Source organism: Apodemus sylvaticus, chromosome 16 (genome assembly GCF_947179515.1).
Source record: "Apodemus sylvaticus chromosome 16, mApoSyl1.1, whole genome shotgun sequence".
Taxonomy (NCBI): domain Eukaryota; kingdom Metazoa; phylum Chordata; class Mammalia; order Rodentia; family Muridae; genus Apodemus; species Apodemus sylvaticus.
Window position 1 is genome coordinate 72,888,999 of NC_067487.1, and position 23,552 is coordinate 72,912,550.

The following is a 23,552-nucleotide window of genomic DNA, read 5'->3' on the forward strand; positions in this document are numbered from 1 at the left end:
GACTTCCTGGCTGGGTTGGCACATGGATGGCCCACCGAGCTGCCCAGGGCCTGGGTGTAGGTAAAATCCTAGCTGGCTTAGACCCAAGAGATGCTAGCCTTGGGCTATGTCTGCTAGCTGGCTTTGTCTGTTAGATCTCCCTGGCTTCTGATAGCCAAGATGGCGGAGCACCTCTCGTAACTGGCTGGCAGGAGGCAGAGTTCTAATGGGCTTCAGTGCAATAAAAAGCACTGCAACTCCTCCACACACAGCACGGCTTGCTAGTGGTAGTGGGCAGCAGCATGTCAGTCAGGTGAAGAGGGCCACCACCAGCAGAACCAAGGTGACAGGGACCAGGCAGGTCCTGTGTGTAGAGGCGTACGTATGTATGGAGTTTGTGATATCCTTTAACAAGTCTCAGTTCTTGAATGTACTTGTTCACTGTTGGCTGTCCTTATGAATTAATATTACTCTTGCCCATTATGTTTCCCTATACTTCCCATTTTTTCAATGACTCTTTTTACCCCCTTTCTCTACTAATTGATTCCAGCTTACACCCTCAACATGATCAGTCTTTCCAGGTTATTCCTGCAACAAACCTGCACCCACAGGATGACGCCCAGTACCAGCCAGTGCTTACACACTCAACCCCCCCCCCAAACTTGCTGCTTACTATAAACCATTTTCCTGATAGATATTTGGGGCTTCCCCACCACCAAAACTGTGTGGTGGTAGTGCAATAGAGGGGCTAAGCTAGCTTGAATAAAGATCCTGCTGTGAATTGTATTAGATTGACTCCTGTTTGTTTTGGGGGGATCATTAACATTACCCTGGCACTACACAATGTGATCAGTGAATGTCAGTGAGGCTCCATGGAAGGAACAATGTTTGAATAGACCTTCTGCAGAATGGTCAAGAGGCAGAAGTAGGCATCAAGAAGCAGCAATATTGACAGCGAATCCCCACACCTGGTTATTAATCAATTCATAAAGACACTTACAGCTTTCTAGTGAATCTCCATACACTATTAGACAGTCAGAGATGAAGTCAATTCATGGGAAATGCTATTAGGCAAGAAAACCTCTACGAAACTATATTAATGTGAATGGACGTTTATGTTACAGTTTTGGTGTTATTTAAGTGTTACATTAATTCTAGTGTTATGCCTGTTTTAATGTATAGTATATTTTAGAATATATGAAGATACTTCTAGATAAATTTCTCTTATGGCTGTAATTTTTCATAATCATACAGCATGAAGAAAACTAATCATAAATGCAGATGGAGCAGGACTGGTCAAGCAATAGTTGCTGAGACTGTGTGTGGCATGTAGAAGGTCCTTGTTCTATTCCTTATGTTTTTGTTTATGTTAAAATTATCCATACTAGAGAATACTGTAATTATAAAATTCAGTCTTGTTGAATCAGTGTCTATTATATTTAATATAAAGATGTAATAAAGAAAATATGTACTGGTCTATCTACTAATATTTTGAAAATTATTGATATGAAAATAATACATGTATATTAAATGCATCTAAAACATTTCTATGACTTTACAAATATGTTCCATTTTTGGTACTTGGAAATAGAGGAAAAACATTCATTTCAACTGCTTTAATTTTATATTGTACTGCTTTGTCCAAGTGAAAACACATTTCTTCATGAAGTTCTCATCTAAGCATATGAATATGTCTAACATTTCCACCTTAGATTATATTAACTAGGTTCTGTGGCAGTTGCCATTACTCATGATGCATTGAAGAAAGTTTGGTATTGGCAGCAGGTGCAGAGGATTTGGTTGCCTACCTAAGTAACTCTAAAGAATACTTTGCAGTTTGTTTACAAAAACATGAAGTTGAAAACCAAAGCATAATTCTTATTTTGGAACCTTAGTGTGGCTTAGGATATAAAATCAGTAGCTTAAAATGTTAAACAGAATTTTTGATTCATAAAGAAGGCTTTATCTCTGTTATAAGTATTTTAACAAGTCCTGTGCATCTGAAAAGAAAAAGAAATGGCCTTAATATAAATCTGCTCTAGGTACAACTAGTATGAAACTTTGGAATTGAAATATCTTAGGTTTAGTGTGTTTTTCCTTTGATCATTATTTGAGGCACCATTGGCACTATTTTAAATGTGTAATAGTTGTTGCAGGAAATATTGGAAAACAAAACAAAAACAAAAAACAAAAAAAAAAAATGCAGCTGTCTCTTGTGCCCCGCTAGGCCATGTTCCTGCTCTGGTACATAGCACTGGCCTGGTAGACCAAAAAAACCATGTCCCTTAGTCATCCTGCTTGGTGGGTTCTAGCCAATGAACTATTTTCTCTCTGCTAGTTCCCACAGCATCCCTTCTGTGTTTTCTCTCTGGCATAAACCCCTGTAATCAGTGGACACACATCTCAGTAACCAAGTAAATCAAAACTCTTAAACCTTAACCAATCAGATTTATGTATAAATAATATCACAATTTACAAGATGTCAATACAATAATTTTAGAGCCAATTTATAATGATAAAAGCTTTATCCACACATTTCTAACCTTGTGAAAACTTAGCTACTTGTAGCTGGTATTTGCCACTAGGGTTCAGGTCGGAGGCCATGATTCTTCTCCCTCTCCTCTGACTCACTCTGTCTCCCCAACTCCTAGCCCTGCCTCCTTTTCCCTGTTAAATCACAGACCTGCTCTGCACTAATGTAATTAGACAGGGAAAATCCTGTGACAAATAGTCATCTTATTTAAAAAAAAAAAAATGAGGTCCCACTTATCAATTGTTCTTAGAGCCTGAGCCATTGGTGCTCTGTTCAAGCAATTGTATTTTGTATCATGGCATTCAAGGGTATTTTCCCCCTTTCTCTTATATGAGATTTAACATATCTGGTTTTATGTTGAGGTCCTTGATACACCTGGACTTGAGTTTTGTGCAGGTGATGAATATGGATTTATTTGCATTCTTCTACATGCAGACGTTCACTTACACCAGCCCAATTTGTTGAAGTTACTTTTTTTTTTACTTTTTTCCATTGTATGGTTTGTCATAGCTATGGACAAGTGTCCATAGTTATGTGCTTATATTTCTGAGCTTTTGATTTGGTTTTGTTGATTGACCTGTATGTACCAATATCATGAAGGTTTTGTTTTGTTTTGTTTTTGTTTTTTTGTTTGTTTTTTATTATTATTGCTCTGTAGTACTGTTTGAGGCCAGGGATTGTGATCCCCCCAGAAGATATTTTATTGTTTAGGATTGTTTTGCTTATCCTGGAATTTTGTTTTGCCACATGAAGTTAAGAATTGATTTTCAAGGTCAGTCAAAAATTGTGTTGAAAGTTTGATGGGGATTGAATTGAATATGTTCATTGCCATTGGTAAAATGACCATTTTTACTATGTTAATTCTATCTATCCATCAGCACGGGAGATCTTTCATCTTCTGATATCGTCTTTAATTTATTTCTTCAGGTACTTGACATTCTTGTCATACACATCTTTCACTTGCTTAGAGTAACATCAATATATTTTTATTATTTGTGATTAATAATCACAAATTATTTAGCAGAGGGGTATTGTTTCCCTAATTTCTTTCTCAGCACATTCATAATATCTATAAAAAAGTATACTGAATACTTTTTTTCAATCCCCTCTAACTTATTTTTTATTAATCATTCTATCATTTGCATTTCAAATGATATCCCACCTTCTGGTAACCCCTCTATAAACCCACCATCTCATGTCCACCCTCTCTTCTCTCCTCTTTGTCTCTATGAGGGTGTTTCTCCACCCACCCACCCTCTCCCAGCCCACCCCTCCAGCATCCCCCTATGCTGAGGCATCAAACTTCCACAAGATCAAGGGCATCTGCTCCCATTGATCTCAGAAAAGGTCATCTTTTGCTACATATGTATCTGGAACCATGGAAACTTCCCTATACACCTTTTGGTTGGTGTTCTAGTCTCTGAGAGGACAGGGTGGTCCAGCCAGCCAATGTTGTTCTTCCTGTTAGGTTGCAATCCCCTTCATTCCTCCAGTCTTTCCATAAGCTTCTCCACCAGGGTCACTGAGTTCAGTCTCATGGTTGGCTCCAAGCATCCACACCTGCATTGGTCAATTTTGGACTGAAACTCCTAAGGAACAGTCACACCAGGTTCCGCAAGAACATATTGGCAATGGCAACAGTGTCTGGCTTGGCATCTGCAGATAGGATGGATCCCCAGATGAGGCAGTCTCTGAGTGGTCCTTTCCTTGAGTTTCTGCTCCAATTTTTGTCCCTGTTCTTCCTTTGAACAGTACCATTTCTGTGTTAAAAACATTGAGATGGGTGGGTGGACCCATCCCTTGATCAGGGCCATGCCTATTTACTGAGGGTGGTCTCAACAGGTTCTATCTCCCCCTTCTGTGTGGATTTCAGCTAAAGTCATACCCATTGTGTCCTGGAAGCCTCTCATTTCTCTGGAGTCTGGGACCCTCCAGTGGCTATCCCCTGTTCCTCATGCTCTAGTGCTAAATAATTTTATTCGATTTCCTTAGCCTCTGTACTTCTCTCCTGTCCCCTCCAGTACTTGATCCTGTCTCCCACTTGTTTCCTTCCCCTCCTCTTTCCCTCCTAGGTATCCTCCTCCTCCACATTCTGTGATCATCCTGTTCCCCTCTCAATGCAAGATTGAAGCATCCACACTATGGTCTTGTGGGTTTTGTTATGGGCATTGTGAGCTTTTGGGCTAATATCCACTTATCAGTGAGTATATACAATATGTGTTCTTTTGCTTCTGAGTTGCCTCACTAAGGATGATATTTTCTAGTTGCATTCATTTCCTTGCAAATTTTATGAAGTCATTGTTTTTAATAGCTGAGTAGTACTCCATTGTGTAAATGTACCACATTTTTTGTATCCATTCTTCTGTTGAGGGACATATGTATTATTTGCAAATTTTATTTTAAATAAGGCTTCTATGAATATAGTGGAGCATGTGTTCTTGCATTATCAAGAAGTATCTTTTGAGTACCTGCTCACTAGTAGTATAGCTGAGAACTCAGGTAGAACTATTTGCAATTTATTGAGGAACTGCCAGACTGATTTTGAGAAGTGTACCAGCTTACAATCCCACCAGCAATGGAGGAATGTTCCTCTTTCTCCACATCCTCACCAGCATGTGGTTTAATGTGTGTTTTTGATTTTCACTATTCAGACTGGTGTGAGGTGGAATCTCAGGATCATTTCATTTACATTTCCCTGATGACTAAAGATGTTGAACATTTCTTTATGTACTTCTTGGCTATTCAATATTCCTCAGTTGAGAAATCTCTGTTTTGTTCTGTACCCTATTTTTAATAGGGTTATTTGGTTCTCTGGAGTCTAACTTCTTGAGTTCTTTGTATGTATTGAATATTAGTCCTGTACAGGATGTAGGATTGGTAAATATCTTTCCCAATATGTTGGTTTCCATTTTTTCCTATTGACAGTGTTCTTTGCCTTCCAGAAAGTTTTCAGTTTTATGAGGTCCCATTTGTCATTTTTTGATCTTAGAGCATGAGCCATTGGTGTTCTGTTCCCGAAATTTTCTCCTATGCCCATGTGTTTGAGAGTCTTCCCCAGTTTCTTTTCTATTAGTTTTAGTGTATCTGGTTTTATGTGTAGGTCCCTGATCGACTTGGACTTGAGCTTGGTACAAGGAGATAAGAATAGATCAATTTTCATTCTTCTACATTCCAACCAAAAGCACCATTTGAGCCAGCACAATTTGTTGAATATGCTGTCTTTTTTCTAAGAATTAGCTTAGAATTAGCTAATTCTGGAATTAGCTTCATTGTCAGTGATCAAGTGACCATAGATGTTTGGGTTCATTTTTGGGTCTTCAGTTCTCTTTCATTAATCTGCTTGTCTCTGATCCAATACCATGCACTATTGCTAAATATTACAGCTTAAGGTCTGGAATGGTGATTTCTCAAGAATTTCTTTCATTATTAAAAATAGTTTTCACTATCCTGGGTTTTTTGTTATTCCAAATAAATTTGAGAATTGCTCTTTTTAACTCTATAAAGACTTGAGTTGGAATTTTGATGGGGATTGCATTGAATCTGTAGATCGCTTTCACCAGGATGGTCATTTTTACTATATTAATCCTGCCAATTCATGAGCATGAGAGATCTTTCCATCTTCTGAGATCTTCTTCAATTTCTTTCTTCACAGATTTGAAGTTCTTGTCACACAGACCTTTCAATTGCTTGATTAGTGTCATACTAAGATATTTTATATTATTTTTGAGTATTGTGAAGGGTTTTGTTTCCATAATTTATTTCTCAACCTGTTTATCCTATGAGTAGAGGAAGGCTACTGATGTATTTGAGTTAATTTTCTATTGAGGTACTTTGTTGAAGTTGTGTATCAGCTGTAAGTGTTCCCTAGTAAATTTTTGGTGATCACATATGTATATTACCATACCATTAGGAAACAGTGATATCTTGACTTCTTCCTTTCCAATTTGTAGTCCCTTAGTCTTCTGTAGTTTCACATATCCAGAGAGACAGGAAAGAGACCCTGAGTTTCAGGAAAATGAAAAGAAATATACACCTCCTTGGGGTAGGGGTAGGAGGTAGGGGGTAAAGGGTAGAGGATAGGAAGCATGGCATAGGGGGTAGGAGGTAGGAGAAATCTTTATGAAGCCCAAGAGACTTGAGATGGGGGGGGGACACCCATCAGTCAATATTGGTGACCTCAGTCAAGATGCCTAACAGTGGAGATATGGAACCTGAAGAGGTCACCTCCTGTGACTAGGCAGGACCCAAGTGGAGGTATAAGAATACTGATCCACCCGAAATATTTTCATACAAAATCTGCCTTATGTTGGGACAAAGGTAGAGCAATGACTGAAGGAATGACCAACCACTAACCCACCCAAGTTTAAACTTATCCTCTGGGAAAGCACCAATCCCTTCCATTATTGTTGTTGTTGTTGTTATTGTTGTTGTTTTACTTGTTTACTTTACATTCTGGTCACTGCCCTTCCTCATGGTCATCTCCTCCCACAATCCTTTCTCCATTACTCTTCCATTTTTCTCTGGCACTTCCTCTCCCACTAAGGACAGACAATGCACCCCATCTAGTATACATTATTAATTATATTGTTAAGCTTGTAGATAGGAAACTTGTATAACTGTCCTCTGAGAGGCTCTATAAAGCAACTGGCTGAAACAGATGCAGTTACCCACAGCAAAACAATGGACAGGTGTCAGGGATTGTTATGGAAGAGTTGGAGGAAGGATTGCAGGCTCTGAGGGGATGAGGGTCTCCACAGGAGACCCAAAAGTGTCTACTATCCTGGATATCTGGGAGCTCTCTGAGTTGAGTCACCAATGAAAGATCATTATTGGGCTGGAATGAGGTCTGAAGCATATATGTAGCATAAATGAAGCTCAGTCTCCATGTGGACCCCCCAACTTGAGCAAAGGCTCTTCCTAAAGCTGTAGACTGACGGTTGTATCCGTCTCCAAACATGTCTGCCTTCTCTGTCCTCAGCGGTATAAGATGCATCTAATATGGCAGAGACTTGATATTCCTGGGTTGGGGAGCCACCATTACAGAAGAGAATGTGTGGGGAAATGGCGGCATGTCTATGTGATTTGGAGGACAAGATGGGTAAGCATTTAGTATCTCAATAAACAAATATAAATAAAAACAAAAATAAAAAGCCACAAAACCATAAATTGTGACAAGAAAAAGCCATGGCAAAGAGGCTTAATACCTAATGAGATTGTTTTTTTCTGAAATAATTGATAAAAAAACCTTTATTTAAATCTAACTTAATAAAAAAGGTGTCCTTTAGCAAACCTTTTATTCAGTGTACTTGAAATGATGCCTGAAATGCCAAGAATAAAGCTCATAAGCACAAAATTCACGTTACAAACATACATACTATTTTTTTAATAAACATTCCCATGGTGAACTGTATTTAAATGTAATGAAAACCGCCAAATAACTATAATAAAATAAAATTCATGTTAAACTTAGCTGACTTTGGAAATTCCCTTTTATTAATATATAATTGAATTGGACTGGTGTTGGAGAATTTCTTTTTTATGGTAAAACAATTTAATTGCAGAGTGATATGTTCTTCCATTGCATCCTTACTGGAGAAATCTCTGGGTATCTGACAATTAAAACTAAAGGATTAGAAAAAGAGTGAATTTTTTGTTTATTTGTGTTTTGGTCTGTGCAAATCTTTAAAGATAATAATTATAGCAACAGTTTAAACCCATAAATGTAAATGTTACCTATTGTTGCTTATTCATAAATGGCATATATTTATTTATCTATTTGCCTACCTGCAAACAGTGTTTGCTATCTTCACTCAAGGTAATTCCTTTTTTTTTTTTTTTGTATTTTTTGAGGTGAAAATTGTATTATGTTGTTGTTGCTGTCCTAGAAATTAGTATTAGGCAGATTAAGCTGACCTAAAACTTAGAGGTGATCAGATTGCCTCTGTCTCCCCAGTGGTGGGATTAAAAGTGTGTGCCACTATGCTTGAGTCACTCAACTTAATTTGCATTGTCTTTGCATGTTGAGATCATACTACTATTAGTTCATCATATTTCTTTTGTATAAATCAAAATATTATTGATTATTCAAGAAAGATTAAATTTATATTTAAGACATTATTATTTCACCATAATCTACTCTGACTTCTAGATATTATAGTCTTTCCACTTATTCCATGTTATTCCCCATGAATTTTGCTGAATAGGGAAGATATTCATGTTAGATGGTGATTTTTGAAAATGGTAATTTCAGGAAAGGCAAAATTATTGCCTGAAGTGTATTTCCTTCTCTTAACTAAGTTTGGTATTGTTAAACTAAGCTATATTGTCCAAACATTAAATTCAAAACAAACTAAAAGTGAAAATATCTATGATCTAATTTATTCCTAAATATACCAAACTGTGAATACATGAAATAACCTTATGAAATTGGGGATGACAAATGGTATTGACTGTCCATTATTAAGCAGTGGCAGAGTGGAATGAAGTGAAGACAAATGAGGCTGTAGAGATATTCTTGCCTAATATGCATGACATAATGAATTCAATAGACAAAGGTACATCTAATACATGAATTCTGGGGATCAGAAACAAAAGGATAACTTCTAGAGTTGCTGGTTTTGAGCTTGCCTTTGCATTCAGTAAAAGACTATAGATCGAAGGAATAAAGTGGAAATTGTTAGTGTAGGGAGTCTGAATCTGGGCCCTGTGAATGAGTATGCATACCCACAGGCATAAATACAACATACAGATATAACACACACACACACACACACACACACACACACACACACACACACTTAAGATAGATGAAAAGACATTTGAAGTAGATATTTCTGTTTTCATTGAGGTCTCAGTTGTGTCTTTTTTTTTTTCTGGAAACTGTCTTATGAGAGGATGTTTTTGTTGAAGCAGACACGTGGAAGGATATTTTGTTGAGAATAGATATGTGGAGTTTTTCTGGAAAAGGGGCATATGGTGTTTGCTAGAGTGGTTTGCTATAGTAGTTTGAGAGAACACATGATGTTTGGAAAGCATATATATATATATATATATATATATATATATATATATACATACATAACCCAAAAGACAGTGGACAATGCTGTGTAGCATTGATTTGCCTTACTACTCTTTGCTGTTCTTCACTGGGGTTTTCTTACACTGATCTTTGTTGATGACACGGTGGCATTGCCTTCTTCACTGACCTTGAAGAGAAAAGCACACCAAAGAACTTGTGATCTTCTGCCAGGTTCTTGGTGCTTTTATGAACTCAGGAGGATTATCAAAGCCTCACCTTTTTCTTCTGAATTGAACTGCCATGGATGACTTTCAAATGGTGTTTGTGAGTGGATTGAGCTATCTCTGCTGATTCATGTGAACTGAATTCCTGCCATGTTGACAGTGAAGCTTGATATGGCTCCAAAGAACTCTTTCTAAATAGTTCCACAACCCCTTTTGTTCTCTTAACCTTACCTTTGCAATACCTCTCGTGGGTGGTGTGCTAAATGGGGTGTTAAAGTATTTAAGAGCATTAATTAAAGTAGGGTTTGAAAAATATAAGTCTACAGACATTTATTTTCCTCAATGTAAAAAAACAATGGAAGAGTAAAACAATGGTGATATTTATATACATGCTAACACAAAACAGGGAAATCTCCAATGGGGTTATCATCTCTAGACAGACAACTACAGAAAATTTTTGTGTGGGTTATTAAGACATATGTATTTATTCTGTTTCTCTTGAAAAGAAATAGAATTCAGGTATCAAGATATTCTGGGAAATGGATATTGATCTATAATTGTAAAAGGTAATTGGCAGTTTAGATATCAACAAGATTTATCTTATTATGATTATTAAAAAGCAAATTAGTTTTATTGTTCCTTGCTTAGCTTTAGGTATTAGTACAAGTCGATAGTGAGTGATATTATATCAAAACAATCATTTTTGATGTGTCACTAATTTAAGCTGTGCAATTCTGCTAAGTGGTTGATATTGTAGCTGCTGCTGCTGCTGTTGTTGTTGTTGTCATTGCTGTTGTTGTTGAAAGTAATGGATTTTCCATTATTAAAGATTTTAGCATCTTGGTCATTTTCCATTTATGCTGTTGAGAATAATATGGGTATTATTATTTACATACCCTCCAAGGGATGGGAATTGCTTTGCTTGATTCAAGTTATTACAATTCACCAACCTATACAGTGTGTATCACTTTTGTTTGCTTTTCTATATGTTCTCTGTAAAATGTTCAAAGTGTATTGATGTTGTTTACTGGTTACATACTGAAATTGCTTCTATCATGTAAGACTAAAGGAAGCAAATTTTAGCTTCCTATTTTTCTTTCTTAGATCAGGTATTTCCACTTTCTTATCTATAAATAAATATCAATGCTCAAGATAGCTCATAGAAAACACTAACATTTTAAAACAGAAAGGCATTTCCTCTGTAAAAGGAACTATGTACAGGGTACCTTAGCAGCATCTTTTTGTTCTCAAATTAGGAACCACATTGTCACTCTAGAATAGTGAATATTTTTCCAGGCAGAGGCTTGTTTTACTCCTTTCATCTTAGAACAATTCTATGGTCTTCAGTTGCAGAATGTATGATGTCAGCATAGCTGACTAATGAAATATAATTGGGTTGCTACAATATGAGATGTTTTTAACCAGTGTGTTTTAAAATCAAGTAAGAATGGAAAACAATTTAACTGAAGAGATTGTATGTAAAGTAGGATATTTAAAAATAGCAGTAAATGTCATGAGTCACTCCTGTACCACCTGGGTCTGCTTTGCCAATCGGACTTGGTCCAGGACTATTCTGCTTTGTACAACTATATAACATTTCTGTAAAGGTGTCAGAGGATGTGTACAATGGAGAGGAAGAGTCGGAGACCATTGCCTTTCAGGCCAAAATTGCCCAGCTCATTTCCCTCATCATTAACATTTTCTATATTCAAACAAGGAAATTATCCTTTTGGAGATGATATCTAATGCTTCTGATGTCTTAGATAAGATTAGGAATAGAAATTTGACAGAGTTTTCCAAGTTTAACAGCAGGAAATAGCTGAAAATTGACATTATCCCAATCCTCAGGAGTGCACCCTGACTTTGGTAGACATAGACATTGGCATCGCCAAGTTTAACCTCATAAATATCTTGGGAACCATTGCTAAGTCTCGTACAAGTGCAGTATTGGGGGCTTTCCAGGATGGTGCAGATATCCATGATTAGGCAGTTTGGTTTTGGATTCTATCTGGCATCTTGAGTAGGGCAGATAAAGTGGCTGTGTTCACAAAGTACAATGATGATGAGCAATATAGCTGGGAGTCTTCTGCTGGTGAACCCTTCAGAGTTTGTGCAGACCATACTGAACCCATTGGCCGAGGCACCAAAGTGTTCCCTCCCTTCAAAAAAGATCAGGCAGAATACTTAGGGGAAAAGAGGGTCAAGGAAATGATGAAGAAACACTCACAGTTTTTCAGCTACCACCATCATCCTCTACTTAGAGAAGAAATGAGAGAAGGAAATCAGTGATCATGAAGAAGAGGAAGAGAAAGGTGAGAAAAGGGATGAAGATGAAGATGATGAAGAGAAGTCTAAGACTGAAGGTATGTGATCTGACTAGAATGACAGCAGCAAAAATAAGAAGAAAATGAAAACTAAGGAGAAATATACTGATCAAGACTAGGTGAATAAGACTAAGCCTAATTGGACCAGAAACCCAGATAGCATTATTCAAGAGAAATATCATGAGTTCTATAAGAGACTTACCAATGATTGGGAAAACCACTTGGTAGTCAAGCACTTCTCTGTAAAAGGTCAACTAGAATTCAGTGTATTGCTCTTCATTCCCTGGCAAACTCCTTTTGACATTTTTGAAAACAATAAGAATAACATCAAACTGTATGACTGTCATGTATTAATTATGGATGCTGTAATGAGCTGATACCTGAGAACTACAACTAGTTTTTTTTTTTTTTTTTTTTTGGTTTTTTGGTTTTTTTCGAGACAGGGTTTCTCTGTGTAGCCCTGGCTGTCCTGGAACTCACTTTCTGTGTAGCCCTGGCTGTCCTGGAACTCATTTTGTAGATCAGGTTGGCCTCGAACTCAGAAATATGCCTGCCTCTGCCTCCCAAGTGCTGGGATTAAAGGCATGTACCACCACCACCCGGCAGTAATACAACTTTAACCATGGTGTGGTTGACTCTGAGGATCTGCCCCTAAATATCTCCTGAGAAATGTTATAACAGAGCAAGATCCTGAAAGTTATCATCAAAAACATTATCATTCTGAAGACATGCCATGGGCTTTTCTCTGAGTTGGCTGAAGACTAAGAGAACTACAAGAAATTTTATGAGGAGTTTTCCAGGAACTTAAAGCTTGGAACCCATGAAGATTCCGCTGTTTCCACCTTTCTGAGCTTCTTCCCTATCACACCCCTCAGTCTGGAGATGAGATGACTTCCCTATAAGAGTATGTGGCTTGCATGAAGAAGACACAGGAGGCCATCTACTATTTCACTTGTGAGAGCAAAGAGCAAGTTGCCAGTGCTCTCTTTGTGGAATATGGGCCAAAGTGGGGCTTTGAGGTAGTGTGTATGACTGAGCCTACAGATGAGTACTACATGCTGCAGCTCAAGGAATTTGATGGAAAGGGACTGGTCTCAGTGACTAAGGAGGGCCTGAAGCTACCAGAGGATGAAGAAGAGAAGAAGAAAATGGAGAAGAGCAAGTCAAAGTTTTAGAATCTATGTAAGATCATGAAGGAGATCTTGGACAAGAAGGTTGAAAAGGTGACAATGTCTAATAGGCTTCTACCTTCACCCAACTGCATTGTGATAAGTACTTACAGCTGGAGTGCCAATGTGCAGAGGATCATGAAGGCCCACTCTTATTAGGGATTTGAGCGAAATAGTGAGCTAAATGACCAAAACAGATATATGTGCAATACAGTCCAAAGTCCAAAGTCTTAACTAATTTCCATGAGAAAGAATACTCTGAGTTAAATGCCATCATTACAAAAAAACCTAAAAAGTTCCACATGACAGCAAAAGACATGCAGAGATCCATCCTGAAAACTGCATTGTGGCAACCCTGTTCCAGAAGGCTGAGACAAACAAAAATGCAAAGCTACCAAGGACCTGGTGCAGTTGCTGTTTGAACTGCTCTTGAGATATAACTTGTCTTATGTATTGAATTTACAGTCATGAATCAGATGGAGATGTGTTGGGCCTTATTCAACCAAATACTGAAGCCTAGTAAGGGAGCCTGAACCTTTGCTTGTGTTTAGAGATTTGTCTTAGTCACTTCCATACTGGAGTGACTCAGCATGACCTGCTTAAGACTGCTTTTGCCTACCTAACACTGAGGTGGAATAACTCTATTTGTTCTCTCAGGCACCCCAGACCTTCCATCACCCTTCCTGTACCAGCATCTCACCTCAGCAAAAACCCCACCTCCTCTCACAGCCCTTTATAAAGAAAAGACTGATACAATAAAATGAGTTCCTGCAGGGCATGCCTTTTAATCACAGCATTTGAGAGGCAGAAGCAGGTAGATTTCTGAGTTCAAGGTCAACCTGGTCTAAAAAGTGAGTTCCAGAACAGCCAAGGCTACACAGAAAAACCCTGCGTCTAAAACCCAAAAACAAAACAAAACAAAACAAAACAAAACAAAAAACAGTTTCTACTTTGATATACTCCTGGCTCTGGCTCAGAATGGTTATTCTCTGGAAGGCAGGAGATCTGTTTGCTTGTTTTCTTCTCTGTCTCTGTCTATGTATGTATGTATGTATGTATGTATGTATGTATGTATGTATGTCTCTCTTTCTTTCTATCACTCTGAAACCCCAATGTAAGAAATGATCCTGTCCATGGATATAATGAACTCTCCCACATTAGTTTACCCAGTCTAGAAATGACCTCATGTATGTATGTGTAAGAATGTATACTGAAACCTAATGTACATATATATTTACAGGTAAATATTCATATTTTCAAGTTAAAAGATAATTCTTAGACAAGATGCTTTGATTGCTCCTTGAAAGTACATTTACCATTCAGATACAAATCCTTAATTTCCATTCTCAGAACTAAAAATTGAGTTAAAATACAAATTAACAATATTCAAAGTTTTTGCTAATTGTGTATGGTACTTGTATGGGAGAGAAAAAAGAATGAAATCTAGGGGAAAAAGGATAAAAAGGATTAGTAACTGTGTGAGGAAGCAAAGAGAATCCAGCTTATTAGTTGTATCATTGAAAGAAGAGAAACTGCCTACTTAAAATTTAAGACATCTTTAGTTTAAACTTTAGCAAAAGTTTCCTATACTCTTAATGTAAAGTAGCAATTTTTGACTTGCACAGAATAATTTGAATGATCTGCTTGAGAGGCAGATTGACTAGTATAAGAATGTGTTCTGAAACCTAATTTTATGAGATTCGCTGAACTCTCTGAAGTTGTTAACAAGGCGTGAGAATGAAAGTTTGAAACTTTGCATCTATGTACCAATGTAGCTCGTGAATTTTCCATCTCATTGATTTCTAGTAAAGAGGAAAAGGGTGAAGGACACTTTCTTCAAAGTATCCTGTAATGACAGGTTTAATTAAAATGTGATAAATCTCTTCTAGTGAAGTAAAGGATGTGAAGGGTGTAAATGAATAAAGTTCTAAGAGAACTGTATGACCACTGGATATGTAATCACAATTTAACTATTTATATATAGAGAAACTTGTTTCCAAAATATTTATCTTATAATCATTCCTACATAAGAGCACATCTAAAGCAAAAATATATTTTTAATGCAATTAAGAAATCACCATTACTATTTGATAGCCACAAAATAAAAAAATTACGAATATATTTCTATAGGTTGTAGTTAGTAAATAGCAGCATAAAAATATCCTTTATCATATGAACATATAGGTATAATTTCCTGAAAGGAACCCATAAAAATAAATAAATTTATAAATTATAATATATTTAGAATTTCAGTAATCTTTGTTACATATTTACTCTGGGTAAGGAAATTTAATAGACATGAAAGATAAAAACTGTTATACATTTACTTTAACAATGAAAATCAAAAAGTAATTCATACCTCTACTTTATAGCATGTGAAAAAATACATGATTTTGCTCTCCTTTATCTGCTTACTAAATCCTAGTCATTCATTAAGAATATGTTATAATTAAATATTCTTCATTCTGACTTTACATGATACTTTGAGTCTTTAATAATATTTTAACTTTCTTGGAATTTATGTTATCTCTTTATATTATTTCAATAACTTCTTTCTTACAAGAAACAATATATGCATATGAAAAGAATATGAAGGAATGTTCATACATGCAAGTATGTAAAGGAATAACTATGTGAAATAAATGTATAAACTGCCATAAGATATTAACTCAAGAGTTCATTCTGTATATTGGAAAGCTGGCTCCTTATAATTAAGAACTATGTTCAAGAGTCTCTGACCCTTGTCCTAAAAAGCCAATGTATGTTCATCCAAACATACTTTGTATGTGATTTCATACTATGATCATGAATAAAAACATAATGAGAGACTGCAGTGTAAATGCTATTGTATAGTAAAAAGCTTTGGAAGAATTCTAGAGACAGTAAGAAAATGACAGTTATGGAAGGTTATTAAAGTACATACATACATACATAAAAAGAGTGAAAATGGAATTTTCCATAACAGGACAATAATATTAGATAACAGAGACTACAACATACAATTTTAAGAATTGGTTGTTACCCACTGAGATCCCCAAAACTATCAAATATCATAGGCTTTTGTAAATGCTCTTAGTTACCCTCTATAATTTGATAACACCTTAATTCTGAATATATCACATACTGTGCAGTTAAACATGAAGAACTGAGTTGGTATTAACCAGAAATCATTATCTCTATTGGCAAGTTTTCATAGTACTAAAATAGGTGTTATGTATTGCTACAAACGAGAGAGAGAAAAAAAGCAAACATCAATTTTACTCAGCCTTGAACCCTGTGCACTACAATAGTGACTGATCTAGCAAGACATGACTATGAGTGTAACAATGAGATGACCTTAATGGGACTAACCAGGAACATTGGTTGGAATTGAGGCCTGTTGCACAAGAGAATCTCATACCTGGCATTATTATCCGGCTAAGAACCTACAGCTAGATCTATTATAGAATCTAAAATAAACCTATTAAAAATATTCTGCTAACTGGGCATAAAATTAAATCTACTTTTAATGGCTTATTATTATAACTATATGTTAAGACTTTGAAAGTTTTATAGTCTCACCCCAATTCAAGGTTTTTTTTCTCTCTCTCTCTCTTTAGTTCATGCTTGTGGTTCAAGATGTTCTTGTTTTCTTGCTCCATCCACCATATCTTCCACTTGATATAATGATTGACTTTTATCCCCCTATAAACATAAATCAAAATGAACTTCTAGTATAAATAGCTATTACAATAGTATGCTATCACAGCAGACATAGCAGTAGAGAATCAACTGATACAGAAGTAGTTATGGAATAGTGATTATGAAGAACTATGAAGAAGGAACTATTTTGAAGTTATTATTATTGTTTGTTTCCTTGCTTTAGCATGATGTGGGTATGTTCACAACTTGGAAATAGAAAAGGAGGTGAATATTCTAAGCAGAGCTAAAAGGGTTATTCTACTAGAAGCCCAGACAATAGTAGGACTAAGAACAAGGCAGCCTGTGGAAGTCCAGGTCTAGAATTTTTAGACAGGAACATTGTTAGAAACCATCTTGCCAAGAAATATTTCTCATATGTGCTAAGTACTTGACTTGCCAAGCTGTGTGGAGAAAAGCCCACTAGTCTTCCACCATATACCAGGGACAATAGGCAACAGAAGAAAACAGAGTGAGAGAGATGAGCTTCATCAAGGAAGAACACAAATGGCTGTATGATATCAAACTGTCAGCATTGAAAATAATACAAATAATAATATACAAAGTAGAGTACATATATAAATGCACACATGTATACATGTTCATATACATATTGATATATGCATATGATAATGATTAGTGTAAAAAGAAATCATAAAGTTGAAGGAGAGAAGGGTAGAGAAGAGCATCTGAAAGAATTTGGAGGGCAAAAAAAGGGAAAGGAGATGCATAATTGTATTATAATCTCAATAATAATAATAATAATAATAAAATTATTTTTAAAATTGAAAATATAAATATGAACAAATTCTTGGCAGGAAACATTTTAAGAAAGCATTATGTTGTATTGGTGGAGTGGTCATTACCAATAATGCTATGTGTCTGTAAAGGAACAAGGAAGAATAAAAACAAATACAAAAGGTATATTTTGAAGAATAGAATCCCAGAAATTTTGATGTTATATCCAAGGAGTGTATTGGAAAAGAAACAAGTTATACAGGAGATTATCATCATTATAGATAGGTCTTCTATATATAACCCCTGGGCCAAAAAGGATGCTTCCTTCATGGCAAGAACATACCCAGCTAAGCTTCTAAATTCTTAAAAAGTATGTAAATGTTATCTGCTCCAAGAAACCAAATGAATGAGAAACAAACTGCTATTAATGTGACATAAAGGGACCTATGTCCATCCCAAGCCCGGTTTCACAGTGTTGTTCATGTGCTAATGGAATTAGAGGCATGGGGAATATAAAATAGTAGGGGTTATGGATTATTCATGTGTAATTTCAGGGAGCCACTGAGACCAAGAATCATGTGACAGACTATCATTGAAAGACTATGGAAAACCATTCTGTTTTATCCTTATTGAGTTTAATAAGTAAGGTCTTACATTGGTTCAATATTTTTCACCCTGCCATGATTTCCCCAATTAGAACTATTAATGCACACTTCATGCTTTCATATGGTAGAAGTCATCTGCTTTTTTATTTTACTGGGGTTAGAGTTAATAACTTTTCTAGGTCACAAAACATATTTTAGATTTGAGACTTATAGATAGTTTTGGTAGTATTATTTTGTAGTCTATTTTTGAAAGTTTAATTGGGAACTTTTAAATTATAATATTATTGAGACTATGGAGTAGAAGGTGTAGGCATGAATGGCAAATGTCCCTTATAATTATGGGTATTTGAACAATTGGTTCTCCAGTTGATGGCACTGTGTAGTCAGGTTTGGGAGTGGCACTTTTGTTGGAGAAAGCATATTATTAGAGGAGGAATATCTCTCTGCTTTGTGATTTTGGTCAAAGATGTGAGTTCAGTTCCTACTGCCATGCCTGTCACTTGATACTATGCCTCTGTATTATAAAATACCTTATCACTCAAACTATTATTCAAAAGAAGCTAATTTTTCCCATAAGGTAGTTTGGGTCACTTTATTTTAGTACATCAACAAAGGGCGACTAATGTAGAACACATGAACCCCTTCCTGCTCTATACCTGAATGCTGACTGATGACTTTGTTTAGGCAACCACAGTTTTTATGAGTTCTTGAGTGTGCCAGTCCTATTATACCCAGAAGACAATGATTTCTCTAGTTGTTTCTGATTTCTTACTCCTACAATCTCTCATCCCGTCTACCATGTTGGTACCTGAAGATAGGAGTTGGTCATTACCTATAGAGAAGTTTCATTTGTGGCTGAACACTTCACTAACATGTCTTCTCTGTATATTTACAATTTGAATTTCTACATTAATGCACACAAACATACACATACACACACACCAACACACACATAGACACACACATTCTCTGATGAGGTCTACAAGCTTCACTAATACACAGGTTGAGAAATACAAAGTTAGAAAGCAGTTTTATGAAATGTCCGTTTGGTTTAATAATAGTATTAGTTTAATCAGTGAGGTTGGGGAGATCCTTGCCTGAATTACAGGACCTGAAATGTATATCTTCCTCTTAAGCAAGATATAAATTCAACCAGAAAGTGTGTAGTTATATACGATATTTTGCCAATATTGGTCCTTCCAGTGTATTTTGTCACTATTGTTTGTGTTATAATCAAGGAGTTAATAGCTTTAGCTTGCTGTTGACCAATTTATATCTCTTACAAGAAGAAAAACATTTCTCCTCCTCTTAGCATTTCTTGGTTACTAGTAGTCCAGTACTTTGTTTAGGGTTAAGAACTCATGAGTTTTATTCTCTATGTCTGGATGTCATTAGTGTTGTCTTTATTTGGGTCTTGTTTAGGATGGCATGTTAATCAGATTTAATGATATAAGTTCTCTGACATTTCAAGGGAACACGTTTTCATAACAAACTTTCTGTTCCTTTGACACAATATTTCTGTTCCCTCTTCAAGTATGAACCCTGAGACTTAGACGCAAGAGTTTTATTTTTAATGTGTAAGTTTAAGTTGTGTACCATATGGTAACTGTTTTTACCATTTTGAAGGTTGTATTTTCTTCAGAATATCTGTCTTTTCATAAAGATATTCTTTCTATGAGGGCGAAACAGCAAATATTTTCTTATCAATTGTTGATAACACTCATACTAAAGCAGCCTACATAGCAACCTTCAGTATCATAAAACCAGACAACAGGAGAAAAAAAACTTCTATTTATGGTGAGGTGAACTTTACTTATGCCTGTTCTGTGATATGTGCATGGTTTATTTATTTTTAATTATTTTTTTATTTTTTATTTTGTTTGTTTTTTTGAGACAGGGTTTCTCTGTATAGTCCGGGCTGTCCTGGAACTCACTCTGTAGACTAGGCTGGCTTTGAACTCAGAAATTCACCTGCCTCTGCCTCCTGAGTGCTGAAATTACAGGCGTGCGCCACCACACCCAGAGCATGTAGTCTTTAAATCAGCAAGGCTTTACTGTTAAGTTATATTCAGGAAACAATAGCAAGGCCAATAACATACAATTTGAAGGTCTCCTTAACACCTCCGGTCAGCAATTCCAGGGGAATTATGTCACATCTGTTATTGGGTATATTATTTGGCAGTCTATAGGAGAAGCAAAATCTCATGTTATCTAACTCCAATTAAAATCTTGCAAAAAATGACTACCCCATATACATGCATACAGTATACATGCATACATAAACATATATGTATTAGCTGGATTCCATAGGGGTTCTTCAGCATACTTAATACTAGCTATCCCTCCCTTTATTCATATTCATCCAACCACGTGATTTTTAACCTTCCCTATCCATTATTCCCCTTTTATGTAAAGAGCTTTTATCAAGACTTTGAAGAGTTTTCACTATCACTTACAACCCCATAATAACAGCGGGTGGGTAGGAAAAGTTTTCTCATGGATATTTTGAAAAGAAACTTGGCTAATTGGTCAGAAAGAAGATGAAACAGCCATTAAAATGATCTATAAATAAATTTGAGTGGGTTAGCTTCATTGGGGGATAGAAAGGGGACAATCCTCGAAGCTGGAAAGCAGGTTTAAACTAACATTAACCAGTGTACATGGGGAGAACTGGGAGTGAGGAGTCAGAGGCAAAAGAGAAGAGACAGGATGACTCTGATATTTAGAAACTGGACTGCTGCTTTAAAATGCTAATGTGGTTCCTAGAGATGCTCTGTTGGTGATTAATGTAAATATCAAGTGTGAGCCTTCTGTAATCAACTGAAACTGCATTTTACTCAGTAGTCATGTCTTACATTCAAATCCTAAGGCAGCAGATAGGTGTTATGTATCTCTATTAGGTTTAAGATAGCTTTAAAATATACATCGCATAGTTAGAAAGATATTTAGTTGTGAGAAATAGTATGACTGACTACTGAAATAGAAAATAAATAAAATAGAAAAAAATTAGCATATATTATATCTGCTCTGTTTTAAAGTTTACTTTCAGACTAACATGAATTTGTGGTTTATGATTAGTTTTTAAACTGTGTTCCATAAAGCAAGACTATTCCTTCTATAAGGATATAATTATTTATAGTTTCCTTGTCACATTTTCAGAAATACAAATACATGTTTATATACAATAAAGGACAAAATTTATATTTAGGTTACATCTAACTATTAAATAGTTAATTCTGAAATCACAAGTATCTGAATAGCAAAAGGTCTCTCATTTTTAGGAGCTACTAAAATGTCATGATGGAGCAATGTGAACCTTTTTTCTTTTCTTTCATTAGACATTTTCTTTATTTACATTTCAAATGTTATCCCCTTTTCTGATTCCCCCCACACAAACTAGAAACTCCCTATCTCATCCCCCCTCCTCCTGCTTTTATGAGGGTATGCATACATCCACACACCGACTCCTGCCTCCCCACCCTTACATTCCCCTACACAGGGCATTGAGCTTTCACAGGACCAAGGGACTCTTCTCCCATTGGTGGCCAACAAGGCCATCCTCTGCTACATATATGGCTGGAACCATTGGTCTCTCTATGTGAACTCCTTGGTTTGTGGTTTAGACCCTGAGAGCTTTGGTTGGTTGATATGTTGTTCTTTGTCTGGGTTTGCATATTTAAACAATGCAGTAATACTGAACCATTATTTTTAAAAGAAAATATATTAAAGTTGCTGGCAAATGGAGGAACTAAGAAAAATACAAAGCAAAACAAGCTCAGTGAGGTGTCCCAGACACATGAAGAAAAATATGGTTATGTATTCACTTACATACATATATCATCTCTTAAGTTTATAAATAAGCAAGAACCTGTAGGTGATAGGTATACAGTAAGGTACTAGAGGGTATAGATATGTCTCCTTAGGAACAGGACATAGAAGAGATAGTCATAGATAAATAGGTGAGCTGAAATGAGAAGATTAAGTAGGGATTTGTAAGAGAGAGCCCAGCTGAGGGACAAGAGGGCTAGGTAAGAGAAACAGCTAAAATTAAGGGCCAATTGAGGTATAGTGTGGAAGCCTAATACAGTAAAAGCTTTCTAAAATACATACATATATTAAAATGATCTAAATGAAATCATTACATATTTTGACAATCTCAAGTTGGCAACCTCTTGTTAACAAATGAAGCTTCTAGTACTGGGATTAGGTTACATCTAATGAGTTGCTTGCCAAAGATGCCTCACTTGACTCCCCAAGCAGCCCATGCTGCTGCCAAAACACACACTTACTCTCCACATACTGACTACAAGTCCCCATTGCTGAAGACATCACTTTTACAGTGAACATGGATATGACTTGATCTGATGCCTACATAAAGCCTTCACCTCTGTGTTCCAGTGTTTTTAGTTTTAGTTCAGGATAGCACTTTGAGGGCTCACAAAAGGAAAACATAAACATTAAGCCAGTCACAAACCATCTGATCTACAATGGTATATGTGGGAAGCCCTAATGGATCCCCACTAACAGCCTGGAGGGCTGGCAGGGCAAAGGTCCTGAGTAAAACAAAGAAGAGCCTCTCCCCACAAACTGCCAGTTGAAGGGAAGTTCTGTGATAACCACAGGATGCTCCACATTGTGCAAACATCAGATGTCTCCACCTGATGGCCCTTATCTCTTCCTGCTGAAACTGCCAAGAATGCCCCTCCCTCCTTTGTTCTTGCCTCGAGGCGAGCTCTTCCTCTGAAAGCTTAAAACCTGTGTACCCCGGAAAATTAAACGAGACCTTGACAATTGAACCCCCCTTTGCCTGGTCTCCTTTCTCTTCCCCGCCTTTGACCCTCAGGTATCACCCCTTTGGAACCCTGAATAACTGGACCTGCTGGACGGGTCAGGTATACGGCCCATAAGATATGCTAGGGTAATGGTGATCCAAAGCTTGATGGAGTAATCAACCAATAACTTTTTTGACTTAAAGCACATTCCAAGAGAAGAAATCTCCATTCAACCCTGATTGGGTATTCAATAACCAGAGAATAGATAGTCCAAAGAACAGGAGTAAAACCAATTAATGCTAGTCTAAGAAACAAAGAAGGAAAAAAGTAATGATAAAATGACTCCTAATAGCAATCTGCTAAATTCATAGAGCAGTGTCTGATCAGCAGCCATTAGAGAATCTTCTTCATGTAGTACATAAGAACAAAGAATCAGCTAGATATCATGCAAAGCAAGAATACTAAGGCATAAATGGAATGGTCTTCCAAATCCATTCACTCTGCACTCTCAT

General features: G+C 36.4%; 1 pseudogene; it reads left to right on the forward strand.

Moving 5' to 3' along the window:
* Positions 1 to 13,718, forward strand: part of LOC127666695 (heat shock protein HSP 90-beta-like) — a 162,434-nt pseudogene extending 148,716 nt beyond the window's left edge.
* The last annotated feature ends 9,834 nt before the right edge of the window (positions 13,719 to 23,552 follow it).